Source organism: Agelaius phoeniceus, unplaced genomic scaffold (assembly GCF_051311805.1).
Source record: "Agelaius phoeniceus isolate bAgePho1 unplaced genomic scaffold, bAgePho1.hap1 Scaffold_495, whole genome shotgun sequence".
Lineage (NCBI taxonomy): Eukaryota > Metazoa > Chordata > Aves > Passeriformes > Icteridae > Agelaius > Agelaius phoeniceus.
This window is the reverse complement of record NW_027510050.1, coordinates 24,202-43,407: the sequence shown is the minus strand read 5'-3', so window position 1 is coordinate 43,407 and position 19,206 is coordinate 24,202. Positions and strand designations below refer to the sequence as shown.

The 19,206-nt window shown below is 47.9% G+C and overlaps 1 long non-coding RNA gene across 1 annotated transcript; it reads right to left on the bottom strand.

The window, feature by feature from the left end:
* Window positions 1–29: 29 nt before the first annotated feature.
* Window positions 30–18,384, bottom strand: LOC143693266 (uncharacterized). The gene is made up of 4 exons (XR_013180770.1): window positions 18,323–18,384; window positions 6,830–6,865; window positions 6,693–6,728; window positions 30–106 (listed from the first exon to the last, which is right to left on the bottom strand). It is a non-coding gene; the product is annotated as an uncharacterized LOC143693266 (long non-coding RNA).
* Between the last annotated feature and the right edge of the window lie 822 nt (window positions 18,385–19,206).

Sequence of the window (19,206 nt, the reverse complement as noted above, 5' to 3'; positions counted from 1 at the left end):
TATATTTTGGGGGTATTTCTACGTCTCTCACTGAGGATGAGGAGGATCCCGAGCACGAAGAAGATCCCGGCCACGATGAGGCCCCCGAGGCGCAGGGAGTCGTAATCTGGGATGGGATGGGGTGAGAGACTCCAAAAACGCCAAAAATGCCCCAAAACTGCCCCAAAACCGCCCCAAAACACAGCAGGGACAGGGGAGAGCCAAAAACACCCGAAACCACCCAAAAATGCCTAAAACCGCCCCAAAACCGCCCAAAATCGGCCCCAAAGCACAGCTGGGACAGGGGAGAGCCCAAATGCACCCGAAACCACCCAAAACTACCCAAAAATGCCCCCAAACCGCCCCAAAACCACCCAAAAACAGCCCCAAAACACAGCTGGGACAGGAGAGAGCCAAAAACACCTGAAACACCCAAAACTGCCCAAAAACACCCAAAACCACCCAAAAATACCCCAAAACCACCCAAAAAACAGCCCAAAAACAGCCAAACCCACACCTGGGACACCTGGGACAGGGGAGAGCCCAAAATCATCAGAAACCAACCCAAAAAAGCCCCAAAAATGCACAAAAACCACCCAAAACCACCCCAAAGCACACCTGGACAGGTGAGACCCAAAAACCACCAAAAATACCCCAAAACCACCCAAAACCAGCCCAAAACCATCCCAAAACCAGCCAAATCAGCCCAAAACCACAGATGGGGCAGGTGAGATCCCAAACACACCCAAAAATGCCCCAAAAATATCCCAAAACACCCCAAAACCACCAAAAATACCCCAAACCACCCAAAACCAGCCCCAAACCCACACCTGAACCAGCCCAAAATCAACGGGGACACACCTGGGACAGGTGAGGGACCCCAAAAATGCGAAAACCACCCAAAACTGCCCCAAACAGCCCCAAAATGTACTTGGGCCACCCCAAAACCACACCTGGGACAGGTGAGAGACCCCAAAAGCACCAAAACCACCCCAAAATAGCCCAAAACCACACCTGGGACACCCCAAAAATGCACCTGGGACAGGTGAGACCCCAAAAATGCCCAAAACCACCAAAAATCATCCCAAAACCACAGCTGGGAAAGGTGAGAGCCCAAAACCACCCAAAAATGCCCCAAAAATGTCCCCAAAAGCACCAAAAATACCCCAAAAATGCACCTGGGACAGGTGAGAGCCCAAAACCACCCAAAATATCCCAAAACAGCCCAAAACAGCCCAAAAAACCCCAAACCCACACCTGAAGCACCCCAAAATCACCGGGGACACACCTGGGACAGGGGAGGGACCCTAAAAATACCCAAAAAATGCCCCAAAACCGCCCCAAAACACCCCAAAACCACAGCTGGGACAGGGGGAGAGCCCAAAAACACCCAAAACCCATCCCAAAAATATCCCAAAAATGTCCCAAAAATGTCCCAAAACCAGCCTGGAATCCACCTGAACACCCCCAAAATCACCTGGGACACACCTGGGACAGGAGAGACCCAAAACCCACCAAAAATGCCCCAAATCCAGGCCCCAAAATGGTCAAAACCACCCAAAACCAGCCCAAAACCAAACCTGGGACAGGGGAGAGCCCAAACCCAGCCCAAAACCACCAAAAACACCCAAACACCCCAAAACTGCCCAAAAGAGCCCAAAAGAGCCCAAAATTGCCCAAAACCACACCTGGGACACCCCAAAAATGCACCTGGGACAGGGGAGAGCCCAAAGCGCCAAAAATGCCCCAAAAAACCAGACCTGGGACAGGTGAGAGCCCAAACCACCCAAAAATGCCCCAAACCGCCCCAAAACCACCCAAAATCGGCCCCAAAGCACAGCGGGGACAGGGGAGAGCCCAAAACACCTGAAACACCCAAAACAGCCCAAAAATACCCAAAAACACCCAAAAACCAGCCCCAAAACAGCCAAAACCACCCCAAAACCACAGCTGGGACAGGGGAGAGCCCCAAACACACCAAAACCACCCAAAAATGCCCCAAAACCGCCCCAAAACCGCCCCAAAGCACAACAGGGACAGGTGAGAGCCAAAAAAACACCTGAAAACACCCAAAAACACCCCAAAAACACCAAAAAAACACCCAAAAATACCAAAAAACACCCAAAAACCAGCCCCAAAACAGCCAAACCCACACCTGGGACACCTGGGACAGGGGAGAGCCCAAAATCATCAGAAACCAACCCAAAAAAGCCCCAAAAATGCACAAAAACCACCCAAAACCACCCCAAAGCACACCTGGGACAGGTGAGACCCAAAACCACCCAAAAATGCCCAAAACCAGCCCAAAACCACCCCAAAACGGCCAAAATCAGCCCAAAACCACAGCTGGGCAGGTGAGATCCCAAACACACCCAAAAATGCCCCAAAAATATCCCAAAACACCCCAAAACCACCAAAAATATCCTAAACCACCCCAAAAACCACCAAAATACCCCAAACCACCCCAAAACCAGCCCCAAAACACCAAAAACCGGCCAAAATCAATGGGGACACACCTGGGACAGGTGAGGGACCCAAAACTGCCAAAACCACCCCAAAACTGCCCCAAAACCACAGCTGGGACAGGGGAGATCCCAAAACCACCCAGAAATGCCCCAAAAACCAGACCTGAGACAGGTGAGAGCCCAAAACCACCAAAAACCACCCCAAAAAAGAGACCTGGGACAGGTGAGAGCCCAAAAAACGCCCAAAATCACCAAAAACACCCAAACTGCCTAAAACTGCCCAAAGGAGCCCAAAAGAGCCCAAAATTGCCCAAAACCACACCTGGGACACCCCAAAAATGCACCTGGGACAGGGGAGAGTCCAAAAGCACCAAAAATACCCCAAAAAACGGACCTGGGACAGGTGAGAGCCCAAACCACCCAAAAATGCCCCAAAACCGCCCCAAAATGCACCTGAACAGCCCCAAACACACCTGGGACTGGTGAGAGCCCAAAAGCACCAAAATACCCCAAAACAGCCCAAAACCACCCAAAACCACCCCAAAACCACCCCAAAACCACACCTGGGACAGGGGAGAGCCCAAAAACACCAAAAATGCCCCAAAACTGCCCCAACCAAAACCCAGCAGGGACAGGAGAGAGCCAAAAACACCTGAAAACACCCAAAAACCACCCCCAAAAACACCCAAAACCACCCAAAAATGCCCCAAACTGCCCCAAAACAGCCCAAAACCAGCCCCAAAGCACAGCTGGACAGGGGAGAGCCCAAACGCACCCGAAACCACCCAAAAATGCCCTAAAACCGCCCCAAAACCGCCCCAAAACAGCCCCAAAGCACAGCCTGACAGGAGAGAGCCAAAAACACCTGAAACCACCCAAAAACAGCACAAAAAACACCCAAAAACACCCAAAAAACAGCCCCAAAACAGCCCAAAACAGCCCAAAAACAGCCTGGACAGGGGAGAGCCCAAAAACACCTGAAACCACCTAAAAACAGCCCAAAAATACCCAAAAAACACCCAAAACCACCCAAAACCACCCAAAAAACAGCCCCAAAACAGCCAAAACCACCCCAAAACCACACCTGGGACAGGTGAGAGCCCAAAAAACACTAAAAATGCCCCAAAACTGGCCCCAAAACACACCTGGGACAGGTGAGAGCCCAAATGCACCCGAGAAACACCAGAAAAAGGCCCAAACAGCCCCAAAACAGCCCAAAAACGGCCCCGGGGTACCTGGGGACACCTGGGGGTACCTGGGGCACACCCAGGGCACACCTGGGGGTACCTGAACCCACCCTGGGGACACCTGGGGGTACTTGGGACACCTGAACCCATCCTGGGGCACACCTGGGCACACCTGGGGCACACCTGGGGCACATCTGGGCACACCTGAGATACACCTGGGGGTACCTGGGCACACCTGGGCACACCTGAGATACACTGGGGACACCTTGGGGACACCTGGGGGTACCTGGGGCACACCTGAACCCATCCTGGGCACACCTGGGATACACCCAGGGCACATCTGGGCACACCTGGGGCACACCTGGGGCATAACCCGGGATACACATGGGGGTACCTGAACCCATCCTGGGCACACCTGGGGCACACCTGGGACACACCTGAACCCATCCTGGGGGTACCTGGGGGTACCTGGGCACACCTGGGGGTACCTGTGCCCACCTGAACCCATCCTGTTGGGTACCTGTGGGTACCCGTGCCCACCTGTGCCCACCTGTTTGGTACCTGTTGGTACCCTGTGCCCACTTGAACCCATCCTGTGCCCACCTATTGGGTACCTGTTGGTACCTGTTGGGTGCCCATTGGTACCTGTTGGGTACCTGTGCCCCCCTGTTTGGTTCCTGTGCCCACCTGTGGACACCTGGGGGGTACCTGTGTCCACCTGAACCCATCCCGTGCCCACCTGTGCCCACCTGAGCCCATCCCGTGCCCCCTTTGGGTTCCTGTGCCCACCTGTGCACACCTGGGGCACACCTGGGCACACCTGAACCCATCCCGTTCCCACCTGTGCCCATCCTGAGCCCATCCCGTGCCCACCTGAGCCCACCTGAACCCATCCTGTGCCCACCTGTGCCCACCTGAGCCCATCCTGGGGGTACCTGTGCCCACCTGTGCCCCCCTGTGCCCACCTCTTTGGTACCTGTTGGGTACCTGAGCCCATCCCGTGCCCACCTGAGCCCATCCCGTGCCCACCTGTGCCCATCCCATGCCCACCTTTGGGTTCCTGTGCCCACCTGAACCCCCCTGTTCCCATTCCCGTGCCCATCCCGTGCCCACCTGAGCCCATCCTGTGCCCAACCTGTGCCCACCTTTGGGTTCCTGTGCCCACCTGTGCCCACCTGGGGCACACCTGGGTACACCTGGGATACACCCAGGGCACATCTGGGGGTACCCATGCCCACCTGTGCCCACCTCTTTGGTACCTGTTGGGTACCTGAGCCCACCTGAACCCCATCCCATGCCCCCCTGAACCCACCTGTGCCCACCTGAGCCCATCCCGTGCCCACCCGTGCCCATCCTGTGCCCACCTGTGCCCATTCCCGTGCCCACCTGTGCCCACCTGAACCCATCCCATGCCCACCTGTGCCCATCCCGTGCCCACCTGAACCCACCTGTGCCCACCTGTGCCCATCCCGTGCCCATCCCATGCCCATCCTGTGCCCACCTGAACCCATCCTGTGCCCACCTGAGCCCATCCCGTGCCCCCCTTTGGGTTCCTGTGCCCACCTGTGCCCACCTGGGGCACACCTGGGGTACACCCAGGGCACACCTGGGCACACCTGTAACCCATCCTGGGCCCACCTGTGCCCACCTGAACCCATCCTGGGGGTACCTGTGCCCACCTGAACCCATCCTGTGGGTACCCATGGGTACCTGTGCCCATCCCGTGCCCACCTGTGCACACCTGGGGGTTCCTGTGCCCACCTGAGCCCATCCTGTGCCCACCTGAGCCCATCCCGTGCCCACCTGTGCCCACCTGAGCCCATCCTGTGCCCACCTGTGCCCACCTGAACCCATCCTGTGCCCACCTGTGCCCACCTGAGCCCACCTGAGCCCACCTGTTCCCACCTGTTCCCATTCCCGTGCCCACCTGTGCCCACCCAAGCCCATCCCGTGCCCACCTTTGGGTTCCTGTGCCCACCTGAGCCCCCCCGTGCCCACCTGTTTGGCACCTGTTGGGTACCTGTGCCCACCTGTTGGTGCCTGTTGGATACCTGGGGGTACCTGTGCCCACCCAAACCCATCCTGTGCCCCCTTTGGGTTCCTGTGCACACCTGGGGCACACCTGGGGCACACCTGGGGCACACCTGGGGGTACCTGGGGCACACCTGGGCACACCTGGGGGTACCTGGGGCACACCTGGGGCACACCTGAACCCATCCTGGGCCCACCTGTGCCCACCTGAGCCCACCTGTTTGGCACCTGTGCCCACCTGTGCCCATCTTTGGGTACCTGTGCCCACCTGTGCACACCTGGGGCACACCTGGGGCACACCTGGGGCACACCCAAACCCATCCCGTGCCCCTCTGTGCCCACCTTTGCCCACCTGAACCCATCCTGTGGGTACCCATGGGTACCTGAGCCCACCTTTGCCCACCTGTTCCCACCTGTTCCCATTCCCGTGCCCACCTGAGCCCATCCCATGCCCATCCCGTGCCCCCTTTGGGTTCCTGTGCCCACCTGTGCCCACCTGGGGCACACCCGGGGGTACCTGTGCCCACCTGAACCCATCCTGTGCCCACCTTTGGGTTCCTGTGCCCACCTGGGATACACCCAGGGCACACCTGGGGCACACCCAGGGGTACCTGGGGCACACCTGAGCCCATCCCGTGCCGACCTGTGCCCACCTGTGCCCACCTGAGCCCACCTGGGGCCCACCTGAACCCACCTGTTCCCATTCCTGTGCCCACCTGAGCCCACCTGGGGCACACCTGGGATACACCCAGGGCACACCCGGGGATACCTGTGCCCACCTGAACCCATCCTTGGCACACCTGAGGGTACCTGGGCACACCTGGGCACACCTGAACCCATCCTGGGGGTACCTGTTTGGTACCTGTTGGGTTCCCGTGCCCCCCTGTGCCCACCTGGGGCACACTTGAACCCATCCTGGGCCCACCTGTGCCCACCTGAACCCATCCTGAGCCCATCCCGTGCCCACCTGTGCCCACCTGAACCCATCCCGTGCCCACCCGTGCCCCCCCCGTGCCCCTCCCCCTCTCACCGTAGCTGAACCTCTCCCGCTCCGACCGCACCAAATCTGCACAGAGAGGGGGGGGGAGGGGACAAAGGGGCGGGGTCAGCCACGTCACCGATGACGTCATCACCACCAGCGCGCGATGACGTCACGGCCCCGCTCACCTGTGCCCGCCGCGCTCGGCGCCATCGCGGCCGCACCTGCACAGGGGGGGGAGAGATTGGAACCCAAAATTTCCCAATTTCCCGCAAATTTTCCCAAAATTCCCCCCAATTTCCCCAAACTTTTCCCGTTTTCCCCTCGTTTTTCCCAATTTTCCCCCCAAATTTTCCCCAATTTTTCCCAATTTTCCCCAAATTTTCCCCCCAAATTTTCCCCATTTCCCCCACTTTTCCCAATTTCCCCCAATTTTTCTTCATTTTTTCCCTTTTTTTCCCCCACAAATTTTCCCCAATTTTCTCAATTTCTCCCCATTTTTCCCTTTCCTCCCCATATTTTTCGCAATTTTCCCCCAATTTTCCCAATTTTCCCCCATTTTGCCCCATTTTTTCCCTTTTTTACCCCCAAATTTTCCCCATTTTTCCCCCAATTTTCCCAATTTCCCCCAATTTTTCTTCATTTTTTCCCTTTTTCACCCACAAATTTTCCCCAATTTTCTCAATTTCTCCCCATTTTTCCCCATTTTTCCCATTTTTTTCCTTTCCCCCCCATATTTTTCGCAATTTTTCCCCATTTTTCCCAATTTCCCCCAACTTTTCTTCATTTTTCCCCTTTTCCCCCCCAAATTTTCCCCAATTCCCCCATTTTCCCAATTTCCCCCCATTTTTCCCCATTTTCCCAATTTCCCCCCATTTTTCCCCAATTTCTCCCCATTTCCCCCAAAATTTTCCCAAAATTTCCCCCCATTTTTCCCCATTTTCCCCCAAATTTTCCCCAATTTTTTCCCCAATTTCCCCCAATTTCTCCCAATTTTTCTCCATTTTTTCCCTTTTTTACCCCCCAAATTTTCCCCAATTTTCCCAATTTTTCCCCGTTTTCCCCCAATTTTCCTGATTTCCCCTCGTTTTTCCCGATTTCCCCCAATTTTTTATCAATTTCCCCCAATTTTTCCCCAAATTTTCCCCCAAAATTTTTCCCATTTTCCCCCAATTTTTCCCCCGTTTTTCCCTAAATTTTCCCCCAATTTTTCCCCCAAATTTTTCCCCATTTTCCCAGTTTCCCCTAATTTTCCCCATTTTTCCCTTTTTCCCCCCCCAAATTTTTCCCCATTTCCCTCAATTTTCCCAATTTTCCCCATTTTCCCAATTTCCCCCAATTTTTCTCAATTTTTCCCCTTTTTCCGCCCAAATTCTCCCCATTTTTCCCAATTTCCCCCAATTTTCCCCACATTTTCCCCCCAAATTTTTCCCATTTTCCCCCCAATTTTTCTCAATTTTTTCCCAATTTCTCCCCAATTTTCCCAATTTTCCCCCAATTTTTCTCCATTGTTTTCCTTTTTTCCCCCCAAAATTTTCCGGATTTCTCCCCATTTTTCCCCAATTTTTCCCAATTTCTCCATTTTTACCAATTTCCCCAATTTCTCCCCATTTTTCCCCAATTTCTCCCCATTTCCCCCAAAATTTTCCCAAAATTTCCCCCATTTTTCCCCATTTTCCCCCAAATTTTCGCCCAATTTTTTCCCCAATTTCCCCCAATTTTTCCCCATTTTCCCCCATTTATTCCCTTTTTTACCCCAAAATTTTCCCAATTTTTCTCCATTTCCCCCATTTTTTCGGCCCAAATTTTCCCCATTTTCCCAATTTCTCCCCTTTTTCCCCCATTTTTTCCCAATTTCCCCAATTTTCTCCATTTTCTCAATTTCCCCCAATTTTTCCCAATTTTTCTCCATTTCCCCCTTTTTTCGGCCCAATTTTTCCCCTATTTTCCCCAATTCCCCCATTTTCCCAATTTCCCCCCATTTTTCCCAATTTTCTCCATTTTCCCAAATTTTCCCCCAATTTTCCCAATTTCCCCAATTTTCCCAATTTTCCCCCAATTTTCCCAAAATTTTCCCCATTTTCCCCAAAATTTCCCAATTTCCCCCAATTTTCCCCCAATTTTTCTCCATTTTCCCCTTTTTTCCCCCCCAAGTTTTCCCCATTTTCCCCCCAATTTCCCCCAATTTTCCTCCATTTTTCCCTTTTTTCCGCCCAATTTTTCCCCATTTCTCCCCAAATTTCCCCAAAATTCCCCCCAATTTTCCCCAAACTTTCCCCGTTTTCCCCCAATTTTCCTGATTTCCCCTCGTTTTTCCCGATTTCCCCCAATTTTTTATCAATTTCCCCCAATTTTTCCCCAAATTTTCCCCCAAAATTTTTCCCATTTTCCCCCAATTTTCCCCCCGTTTTTTCCCTAAATTTTCCCCCAATTTTTCCCCCAAATTTTTCCCCATTTTTTCCCTTTTAAGCCCCCCCAAATTTTTCCCCATTTTCCCCCCAATTTTCCCAATTTTCCCCAATTTTCCCAAATTTTCCCCGTTTCCCCCCAATTTTCCTGATTTCCCCTCGTTTTTCCCAATTTCCCCCAATTTTTTATCAATTTCCCCCAATTTCCACCAATTTTCCCCAAATTTTACCCCCAAATTTTCCCCAATTTTCCCAATTTTTCCCCATTTTTTCCCTTTTTTACCCCCAATTTTTTCCCCATTTTCCCCCATTTTCCCAATTTCCCCCAATTTTTCTCAATTTTTCCCCTTTTCCCCCCCAAATTTTACCCCCAAATTTTCTCCATTTTTCCCAATTTCTCCCCATTTTCCCAATTTTCCCCCAATTTTTCTCCATTTTTTTTATTTCCCCCCAAATTTTCCTGATCTCTCCCCATTTTCCCCATTTTTTTCCAATTTCTCCATTTTTACCCATTTTTACCCAATTTTCCCAATTTTCCCAATTTCTCCATTTTACCAATTTTTCCCCATTTTCCCCTCAATTTTCCCCATTTTCCCAATTTCCCCATTTTCCCCAATTTCTCCCCATTTTCCCCCAATTTTTCTCAATTTTTCTCCATTTTCCCCCCTTTTTGGCCCAATTTTTCCCCTATTTTCCCCCCAAATTTTCCCCAATTCCCCCATTTTCCCAATTTCCCCCCATTTTTCCCCAATTTCTCCCCATTTCCCCCAAAATTTTCCCAAAATTTCCCCCATTTCCCCAATTTCACCCAATTTATCCCAATTTTTCTCCATTTTTTCCCTTTTTTACCCCCCAAATTTTCCCCAATTTTCCCAATTTTTCTCCATTTTCCCCCAATTTTCTCAATTTCCCCTCGTTTTTCCCAATTTCCCCCCATTTTCCCCATTTTCCCAATTTTTTCCCTTTCCCCCCCCATATTTTTCGCAATTTCCCCCCAATTTTCCCAATTTCCCTCAATTTCCCCCATTTTTCCAAATTTTCTTCCATTTTCCCCCATTTCCCCAAAATTTTCCCCGTTTTCCCCAAATTTTCCCAATTTCTCCACAAATTTTCCCCCAATTTTTCTCCATTTTTTTCCCTTTTTTTCCCCCACAAATTTTCCCCAATTTTCTCCATTTTTCCCAATTTCTCTGCATTTTTCCCCCAATTTTCCCCAGTTTCCCAATTTCCCCCAATTTTTCTTCATTTTTTCCCTTTTCTCCCCCTCAAATTTTCCCCAATTTCCTCCAATTTTCCCAATTTTTCCTCATTTTTACCTCAATTTCCCCCAATTTTTCCCCATTTTCCCCCATTTATTCCCTTTTTTACCCCAAAATTTTCCCAATTTTTCCGCCCAAATTTTCCCCCAATTTTTCCCCAATTTTTCCCAATTTCTCCCCATTTCCCCAGATTCCCCCCATTTTCCCCAATTTTTCTCCATTTTTCCCTTTTTTCCACCCAAATTTTCCCAATTTCCCCCAATTTCCCCAATTTCCCCCCATTTTTCCCCCCAAAATTTCCGCATTTTCCACCAAAATTTCCCAATTTTTCCCCATTTTTCTCCATTTTTCCCCTTTTTTCCCCCACAAATTCTCCCCATTCCCCCCATTTTCCTCATTTTTCCCCCAATTTTTTTCCCAATTTTTCTCCATTTTCCCCCCAAATTTTCCCCAATTTCCCAAATTTTCCCCCAATTTCTCCCATTTCCCCCTCATTTTTCCACTTTTTCCTCCAAATTTTCCCCATTTTTCCCCAATTTTTCCCAATTTTTTTCCATTTCCCCCAAATTTTCTTCATTTTTTCCCATTTTTCCTCAATTTCCCCCAATTTCCCCCATTTTCTCACAATTTCCCCCCAATTTTTAACCCTTTTCTCTCATTTTCCCATTTTCCCCCAAATTTTCCCAATTTCCCCCCATTTTTTCCCATTTTCCCCCATTTTTCCCCATTTTTTCCCATTTTTCCAATTTTTTCCTCCAAATTTTCCCATTTTCCCCCAATTTTCCCCCATTTTTCCCAAATTTTCTCAATTTCCTCCCAATTTTTCTCAGGATTTTCCCATTTCCTCTCAATTTCCCCCATTTTTTCCCAAATTCCCCCAAATTTTCACCATTTTCCCCCCAAATTTTCCCAATTTTCTCTGGATTTTCCTAATTTTTTTCCCATTTCCCATTTTTCCCCATTTTTCCCCAATTTCCCCCATTTTGTTCCAATTTTTTTCCCATTTCTCCCCAATTTGGGGAAGATCCAAGGACAAAAATGGAAAATTTGGGGGAAATTTAAGAAAAATTGGGAAAAATTGGGGAAAATCCAAGAAAAAAAGGAAATTTGGGGGGAAAAATGGGGAAATTCATTTAAAAAAAGGAAAAAAATTGGGGGAAATGGGAAAAATTCATGGAAAAAAAGGAAAATTTGGGGAAATTTCCAAGAAAAAAAGGGGGGGAATGGGGAAAATCTAAGAAAAAAAAGGGAAAATTGGGAAAATCAAGGAAAAGGGGAAAAAATGGGAAAAATCCATGGAAAAAATAAAAAATTGGAGGAAAAATTGGAGAAAAATGCAGGAAAATGGGAAAAAATCATGGAAAAAAAGGAAAATTTGGGGAAATTTCCAAGGAAAATGGGAAAAATTGGGAAAAATCCAAGAAAAAATTGGGAAGGATTGGGAAAAATTGGGGAAAATCAAGGAAAAAATGGGAAAATTTGGGAAAAATTTAGTACAAAATGGGGAAAATTGGGAGAAATTCAGGAAAAATGGAAAGAATGGGAAAAATCCATGGAAAAATAAAAAATTGGGGGAAAATCTCAAGAAAAGGAGGAAAAATTGGGAAAAATGCAGGAAAATGGGAAAAAATTTTCCCATTTTGGGGGAAAAATTGGGGGAAAATTGGGGGGAAATCGAGGAAAAATGGGAAAATTCATGGAAAAAGGAAAATTTGGGGAAATTTCCAAGGAAAACGGGAAAAATTGGGAAAAATCCAAGAAAAATTTGGGAAAATTGGGGAAAAAAACAACAAAAAAGGGAAAATCAGGGAAAATTTGTGGAAAAATTGGGAAAATTTCAAGGAAAAAAAGGAAAAAAATGGGGGAAAATGGGAAAAATTCATGGGAAAATTTGGGGGAAATTGGGAAAAAAACCAAGGAAAAAATGGGAAAAATCCATGGGGAAAAAAAAGGGAAAATGCAAGAAAAATGAGGGAAAATGGGAAAAATCCAGGAAAAATGGAAAATTTGGGGGGAATTCGTGAAAAATGGGAAAAATCCATGGAAAAATTAAAAAATTGGGGGGAAAAAGGAAGAAAAAGAGGAAAAATTCGGAAAAGCCAAGAAAAAAATGGGGAAAATTTGGGAAAAATTAAAAATAAATGGGGAAAAATGGGGAAAATCAAGGAAAAAGGGGAAAAATAGGGAAAAACCAAGGAAATTTGGGGAAAAAAAGGAAAATTTGGGGAAAATGGGGAAGATTTTGAGGAAAAAAGGGAAAAATTGGGGGAAAATTGAGGGAAAATGGGAAAAATTCATGGAAAATGGAAAAATTGGGGAAATTTCCAAGGAAAATGGGAAAAATTGGGAAAAATCCAGGAAAAAATTGAAAAATTGGGGGAAATTCATGAAAAAATGGGAAAAATCCATGGAAAAATTAAAAAATTGGGGGAAAAAAGGAAGAAAAAGAGGAAAAATTGGGAAAAATCCAAGAAAAAATGGGGAAAATTGGGAAAAATATAAAAAAGGGGGAAATTTGGGGAAAATCAAGGAAAATTGGGAAAATTGGGGGGAAAAAGGGAAAATTTGGGGAAAATTTGGAAGATTTCAGGAAAAAAGGGAAAAAATTGGGGGAAAATGGAGGGAAAATGGGAAAAAATCATGGAAAAAGGAAAATTTGGGAAAAATCCATGAAAAAAGGGAAAATCCAAGAAAAAATGGGGAAAATTTGGGGAAAATCCAGGAAATTGGGAAGATTTTGAGGAAAAAAGGAAAAAATTGGGGGAAAGTTGGGGGGAAATGGGAAAAATTCATGGAAAAAGGAAAATTTGGGGAAATTTCCAAGGAAAATGGGAAAAATTGGGAAAAATCCAAGAAAAAATTGGGAAGAATTAGAAAAAATGGGGAAAAATTGGGGAAAATCAAGGAAAAAATGGGAAAATTTGGGAAAAATTCAGGAAAATGGAAAGAATGGGAAAAATCCATGGAAAAATAAAAAATTGGGGGAAAACTCAAGAAAAAGAGGAAAAATTGGGAAAAATGCAGGAAAATGGGAAAAAATTTTCCCATTTTGGGGGAAAAATTGGGGGAAAATTGGGGGGAAATTGAGGGAAAATGGGAAAAATTCATGGAAAAAGGAAAATTTGGGGAAATTTCCAAGAAAAAAAGGAAAAATTGGGAAAAATCCAAGAAAAATTTGGGAAAATTGGGGGAAAAAAAACAACAAAAAAGGGAAAATCTGGGAAAATTTGTGGGAAAATTGGGAAAATTTCAAGGAAAAAAAGGAAAAAATTGGGGGAAAATGGAGGGAAAATGGGAAAAATTCATGGGAAAATGAAAATTTGGGGAAATTTCCAAGGAAAAAAGGAAAAATTGGGAAAAATCCAGGAAAAAATGGGGAAAATTGGGAAAATTTTTAAAAACTGAGAAATTGGGAAAAAAACAAACAAAAAAGGGAAAATCTGGGAAAATTCCAAGGAAAATGGGAAAATTTGGGGAAAATTGGGAAAATTTTGAGGAAAAAAGGAAAAAATTGGGGGAAAATTGAGGGAAAATGGGAAAAATTCATGGAAAAAGGAAAATTTGGGGAAATTTCCAAGGAAAAAAGGAAAAATTGGGAAAAATCCAAGAAAAATTTGGGAAAATTGGGGAAAAAAACAACAAAAAAGGGAAAATCTGGGAAAATTTGTGGAAAAATTGGGAAAATTTCAAGGAAAAAAAGGAAAAAAATGGGGGAAAATGGGAAAAATTCATGGGAAAATTTGGGGGAAATTGGGAAAAAAACCAAGGAAAAAATGGGAAAAATCCATGGGAAAAAAGGGAAAATGCAAGAAAAATGAGGGAAAATGGGAAAAATCCAGGAAAAATGGAAAATTTGGGGGGAAATTCATGAAAAAATGGGAAAAATCCATGGAAAAAATAAAAAATTGGGGGAAAAAAAGGAAGAAAAAGAGGAAAAATTGGGGAAATCCAGGGAAAAAAGGGAAAATCCGGGGAAAATTGGGGAAAATTTAAAAAATGGGAAAAAATCAAGGAAATTTGGGGAAATTTGGGGAAAATTGGGAAAATTTCAAGAAAAAAAGGGAAAAATTGGGGGAAAATGGGAAAAATTCATGGAAAAAGGAAAATTGGGGGAAAATCCATGAAAAAAGGGAAAATCCAAGAAAAAATTGGGAAAATTTGGGGGAAAAAAGAGAAAAAATTGGGGGAAAAATTGAGGGGAAATGGGAAAAATTCATGGAAAAAGGAAAATTTGGGGAAATTTCCAAGGAAAAAAGGAAAATTTGGGGAAAAATTGGGGAAAATCAAGGAAAATGGGAAAATTTGGGGGAAAAAAAAGGAAAATTTGGGGAAAATTTGGAAGATTTCAGGAAAAAAGGGAAAAAATTGGGGGAAATGGAGGGAAAATGGGAAAAAATCATGGAAAAATGGAAAATTGGGGAAAATTCATGAAAAAAAATGGGGAAATTTGGAGAAATTTGGGGAAAATTTAGGGGAATTTGGGGAAAATTCAAGAAAAATGGGAAAATTTGGGGAAAAAAGAGAAAAAATGGGAAAAATCCAAGAAAAAAAAAGGAAAATTTGGGGAAATTTGGGAGAAATTCAAGAAAAAAGGGGAAAATTTGGGCAAATTAAGGAAAATTTTGGGGAAATTTGGGGGAAATGCGAGAAAAAAGGGGAAAATTTGGGGAAATTTGGGAAAAAATTGGGAAAATTGGCGGAAATGTGAGAAAAAAGGAAAAAATTTGGGGAAATTTGGGGAAAAAAGAGAAAAAATGGGAAAAATCCAAGGAAAAAAGGAAAATTTGGAGAAATTTGGAAGAAATTCAAGAAAAAAGGGGAAAATTTGGAGAAATTTGGGGAAAAAAAAAAACAAGAGAAAAAATGGGAAAAATCCAAGTAAAAAAGGGAAAATTTGGGGAAAAAAAAAAGGAAAACTGGAAAAAAAAACCCGGAAAATTTGGGGGAAATTTTGGGGAAATTTTGGAAAATTTGAGGGAAATGTGAGAAAAAAGGGGAAAATTTGGGGAAATTTTGGGAAAATTTGGGGAAAAGAAAGAAAAAATGGGAAAAATCCAAGAAAAAAAAGGAAAATTTGGAGAAATTTGGGAGAAATTCAAGAAAAAAGGGGAGAATTTGGGGAAAATTTGGGAAAAATTTGGGAATTTTTGGAAAATTTGGGGAAATTTGGGGGGGGGGAAAAGAGAAAAATGGGAAAAATAAAAAAAGGGAAAATTTGGAGAACATTGGGGGAAATTTGGGAAAATTTTGGGAAATTTGGAAAAATTTGGGGAAATTTGGGAAAAAAAGGAGAAAAAATGGGAAAAATCAAAAAAAAAAGGAAAAATTTGGGGAAATTTTGGGAAAATTGGGGAAATTTGGGGGAATTTTTGAAAATTTGGGGGAATTTTGGGGGAATTTTGGGGAAAATTTGGGAAAATCCAGGCCTGGACTGGGTTAAACTGGGCCAAACTGGGTTAAACTGGGTTAAACTGGGTTAAACTGGGTTAAACTGGGACATTGGGCAATGGGGGCGGGGCCATCGCTGTTGCCATGGAAACGTGACCTTGACCCCTCCCCCAGCCCGGCCGGGAACTGGGAGGGACTGGGAGGGACTGGGATAAACTGGGACAAACTGGGAGGGACTGGGAGGGACTGGGACGGACTGGGAGGGATTGGGAGGGACTGGGATAAACTGGGACAAACTGGGAGGGACTGGGAGGGACTGGGATGGACTGGGAGGGAACTGGGAGGGACTGGGAGGGACTGGGACAAACTGGGATAAACTGGGATAAACTGGGAGGGAAATGGGAGGGACTGGGATAAACTGGGAGGGAAATTGGGGTTACTGGTTTATACTGGGATAAACTGGGAGGGACTGGGAGTGACTGGGATGGACTGGGAGGGAACTGGGAGGGACTGGGAGGGACTGGGACAAACTGGGGGGGACTGGGAGGGACTGGGAGGGACTGGGAGGGAAATTGGGGTTACTGGTTTGTACTGGGATAAACTGGGAGGGAACTGGGAGGGAACTGGGGGAGTTCCTGGGGCTTTACTGGGGTTACTGGGAGGACAAACTGGGAGGGACTGGGAGTTACTGGGAGCTGCCAGGGGGCACTGGGAGTTACTGGGAGGACTCTGTGGGAGATACTGGGAGTTACTGGGAGGGACTGGGACTTACTGGGAGTTACTGGGGGACAAACTGGGAGTTACTGGGAGTCACTGGGACGGTGCAGGGACAAACTGGGAGAAACTGGGAGGGACTGGGAGTTACTGGTGGAGCCCCTCGGGGGTTACTGGGACTTACTGGGAGTTACTGGGAGTTATTGGGAAGGCGCAGGGACAAACTGGGAGTGACTGGAAGGGACTGGGAGGGACTGGGAGGGACTGGGAGTCACTGGGAAGGCGCAGGGACAAACTGGGAGTTACTGGGAGGGACTGGGGGACAAAATGGGGGTTACTGGTGTTACTGGGGGTTACTGGGGCATACTGGGAGTTACTGGGAGTTACTGGTGGAGCCTCTTGGGAGTTACTGGGGAACAAACTGGGAGTTACTGGGAGTTACTGGCAGGGACTGGGAGTTACTGGGAGCTACTGGGGAACAAACTGGGAGTTACTGGGAGCTACTGGGAGCTACTGGGAGCTACTGGGAGCTACTGGGAGTTACTGGGAGTTACTGGGAGCTACTGGGAGTTACTGGGAGCTACTGGGAGCTACTGGGAGCTACTGGGAGCTACTGGGAGTTACTGGGAGTTACTGGGAGTTATTGCGAAGGTGCAGGGACAAACTGGGAGTTACTGGGAGCTGCCAGGGGGCACTGGGAGCTACTGGGGAACAAACTGGGAGTTACTGGGAGCTACTGGGAGCTACTGGGAGTCACTGGGAGTCACTGGCGGAGCCCCTCAGGGGTTACTGATGTTACTGGGAGCTACTGGGAGTCACTGGGAGTTACTGGGAGGGCGCAGGGACAAACTGGGAGTTACTGGGAGGACAAACTGGGAGGGACTGGGGGGACGCTGTGGGAGTTACTGGGAGGGACTGGGAGTGACTGGGAGGGACTGGGAGTGACTGGGACTTACTGGGAGTTACTGGTGGAGCCCCTCGGAGGTCACTGGGAGCTACTGGGGGACAAACTGGGAGTGACTGGGAGGGACTGGGAGGGACTGGGAGTTACTGGTCGAGCCCCTCGGGGGTTACTGGGGAGTGATTGGGAGTTACTGGGAGCTACTGGGGGTTACTGGGAAGGTGCAGGGACAAACTGGGAGTTACTGGGAGGGACTGGGAGGACAAACTGGGAGTTACTGGGACTTACTGGGAGTCACTGGTGGAGCCCCTCAGGGGTTACTGGTGTTACTGGGGAGTGACTGGGAGCTACTGGGAGCTACTGGGAGGGACTGGGAGCTACTGGGAGGACTCTGTGGGAGATACTGGGAGCAACTGGGAGGGACTGGGAGGGACTGGTGGAGCCTCTCAGAGATCACTGGGAGCTACTGGGAGTTACTGGGGAACAAACTGGGAGCTACTGGGAGCTACTGGGAGGGACTGGGGCTTACTGGGAGCTACTGGGAAGGTGCAGGGACAAACTGGGAGTTACTGGGAGGGACTGGGGAACAAACTGGGAGTTACTGGGAGTTACTGGGAGGGACTGGGACTTACTGGGAGTTACTGGTGCAGCCTCTTGGGACTTACTGGGGAACAAACTGGGAGATACTGGGAGTTACTGGGAGTTACTGGGAGGGACTGGCAGTCACTGGTGGAGCCCCTCGGGGGTTACTGGTGTTACTGGGGCTTACTGGGAGTTACTGGGAGTTACTGGGAGTTACTGGGAGCGGCCCCTCCCTCCCAAGGTCACCCCGAGGTCGGGGGGGGGGACCCGGCCCTGCCCCCCCCGCTCCCTCCCAGTCCCTCCCAGTTCGTCCCAGTTTGTCCCAGTCCCTCCCAGTTTATCCCAGTGCCCCCCAGTGCCCCCCAGTGCCCCCCAGTGCCCCCCAGTTTGTCCCAGTTCGTCCCAGTTTGTCCCAGTTTGTCCCAGTACCTGCCCGGCCGCTCCGGCTCCCCCCGCGCGGCTCCGCACGGCGCTATTGATAGGCGGTGACGTCATCGGGGGTGGGGCCAGGCCACGCCCCCTCCCGGTTCCACCAATTACAGACCAGTTACAGACCAGTTACACCAGTACCGGACCAGTTACACCAGTACCAGACCAGTTACACCAGTTACAGACCAGTTACACCAGTTACAGACCAGTTACACCAGTTACAGACCAGTTACACCAGTACCAGACCAGTTACACCAGTTACAGACCAGTTACACCAGTACCAGACCAGTTACACCAGTACCGGACCAGTTACACCAGTTACAGACCAGTTACACCAGTTACAGACCAGTTACACCAGTTACAGACCAGTTACACCAGTTACACACCAGTTACACCAGTTACAGACCAGTTACACCAGTACCAGACCAGTTACACCAGTACCAGACCAGTTACACCAGTTACACACCAGTTACACCAGTTACAGACCAGTTACACCAGTACCAGACCAGTTACACCAGTACCAGACCAGTTACACCAGTACCGGACCAGTTACACCAGTACCAGACCAGTTACACCAGTTACACACCAGTTACACCAGTACCAGACCAGTTACACCAGTTACAGACCAGTTACACCAGTTACAGACCAGTTACACCAGTTACAGACCAGTTACACCAGTTACACACCAGTTACACCAGTTACAGACCAGTTACACCAGTACCAGACCAGTTACACCAGTTACAGACCAGTTACACCAGTTACAGACCAGTTACACCAGTACCGGACCAGTTACACCAGTTACAGACCAGTTACACCAGTACCGGACCAGTTACACCAGTACCAGACCAGTTACACCAGTTACAGACCAGTTACACCAGTACCAG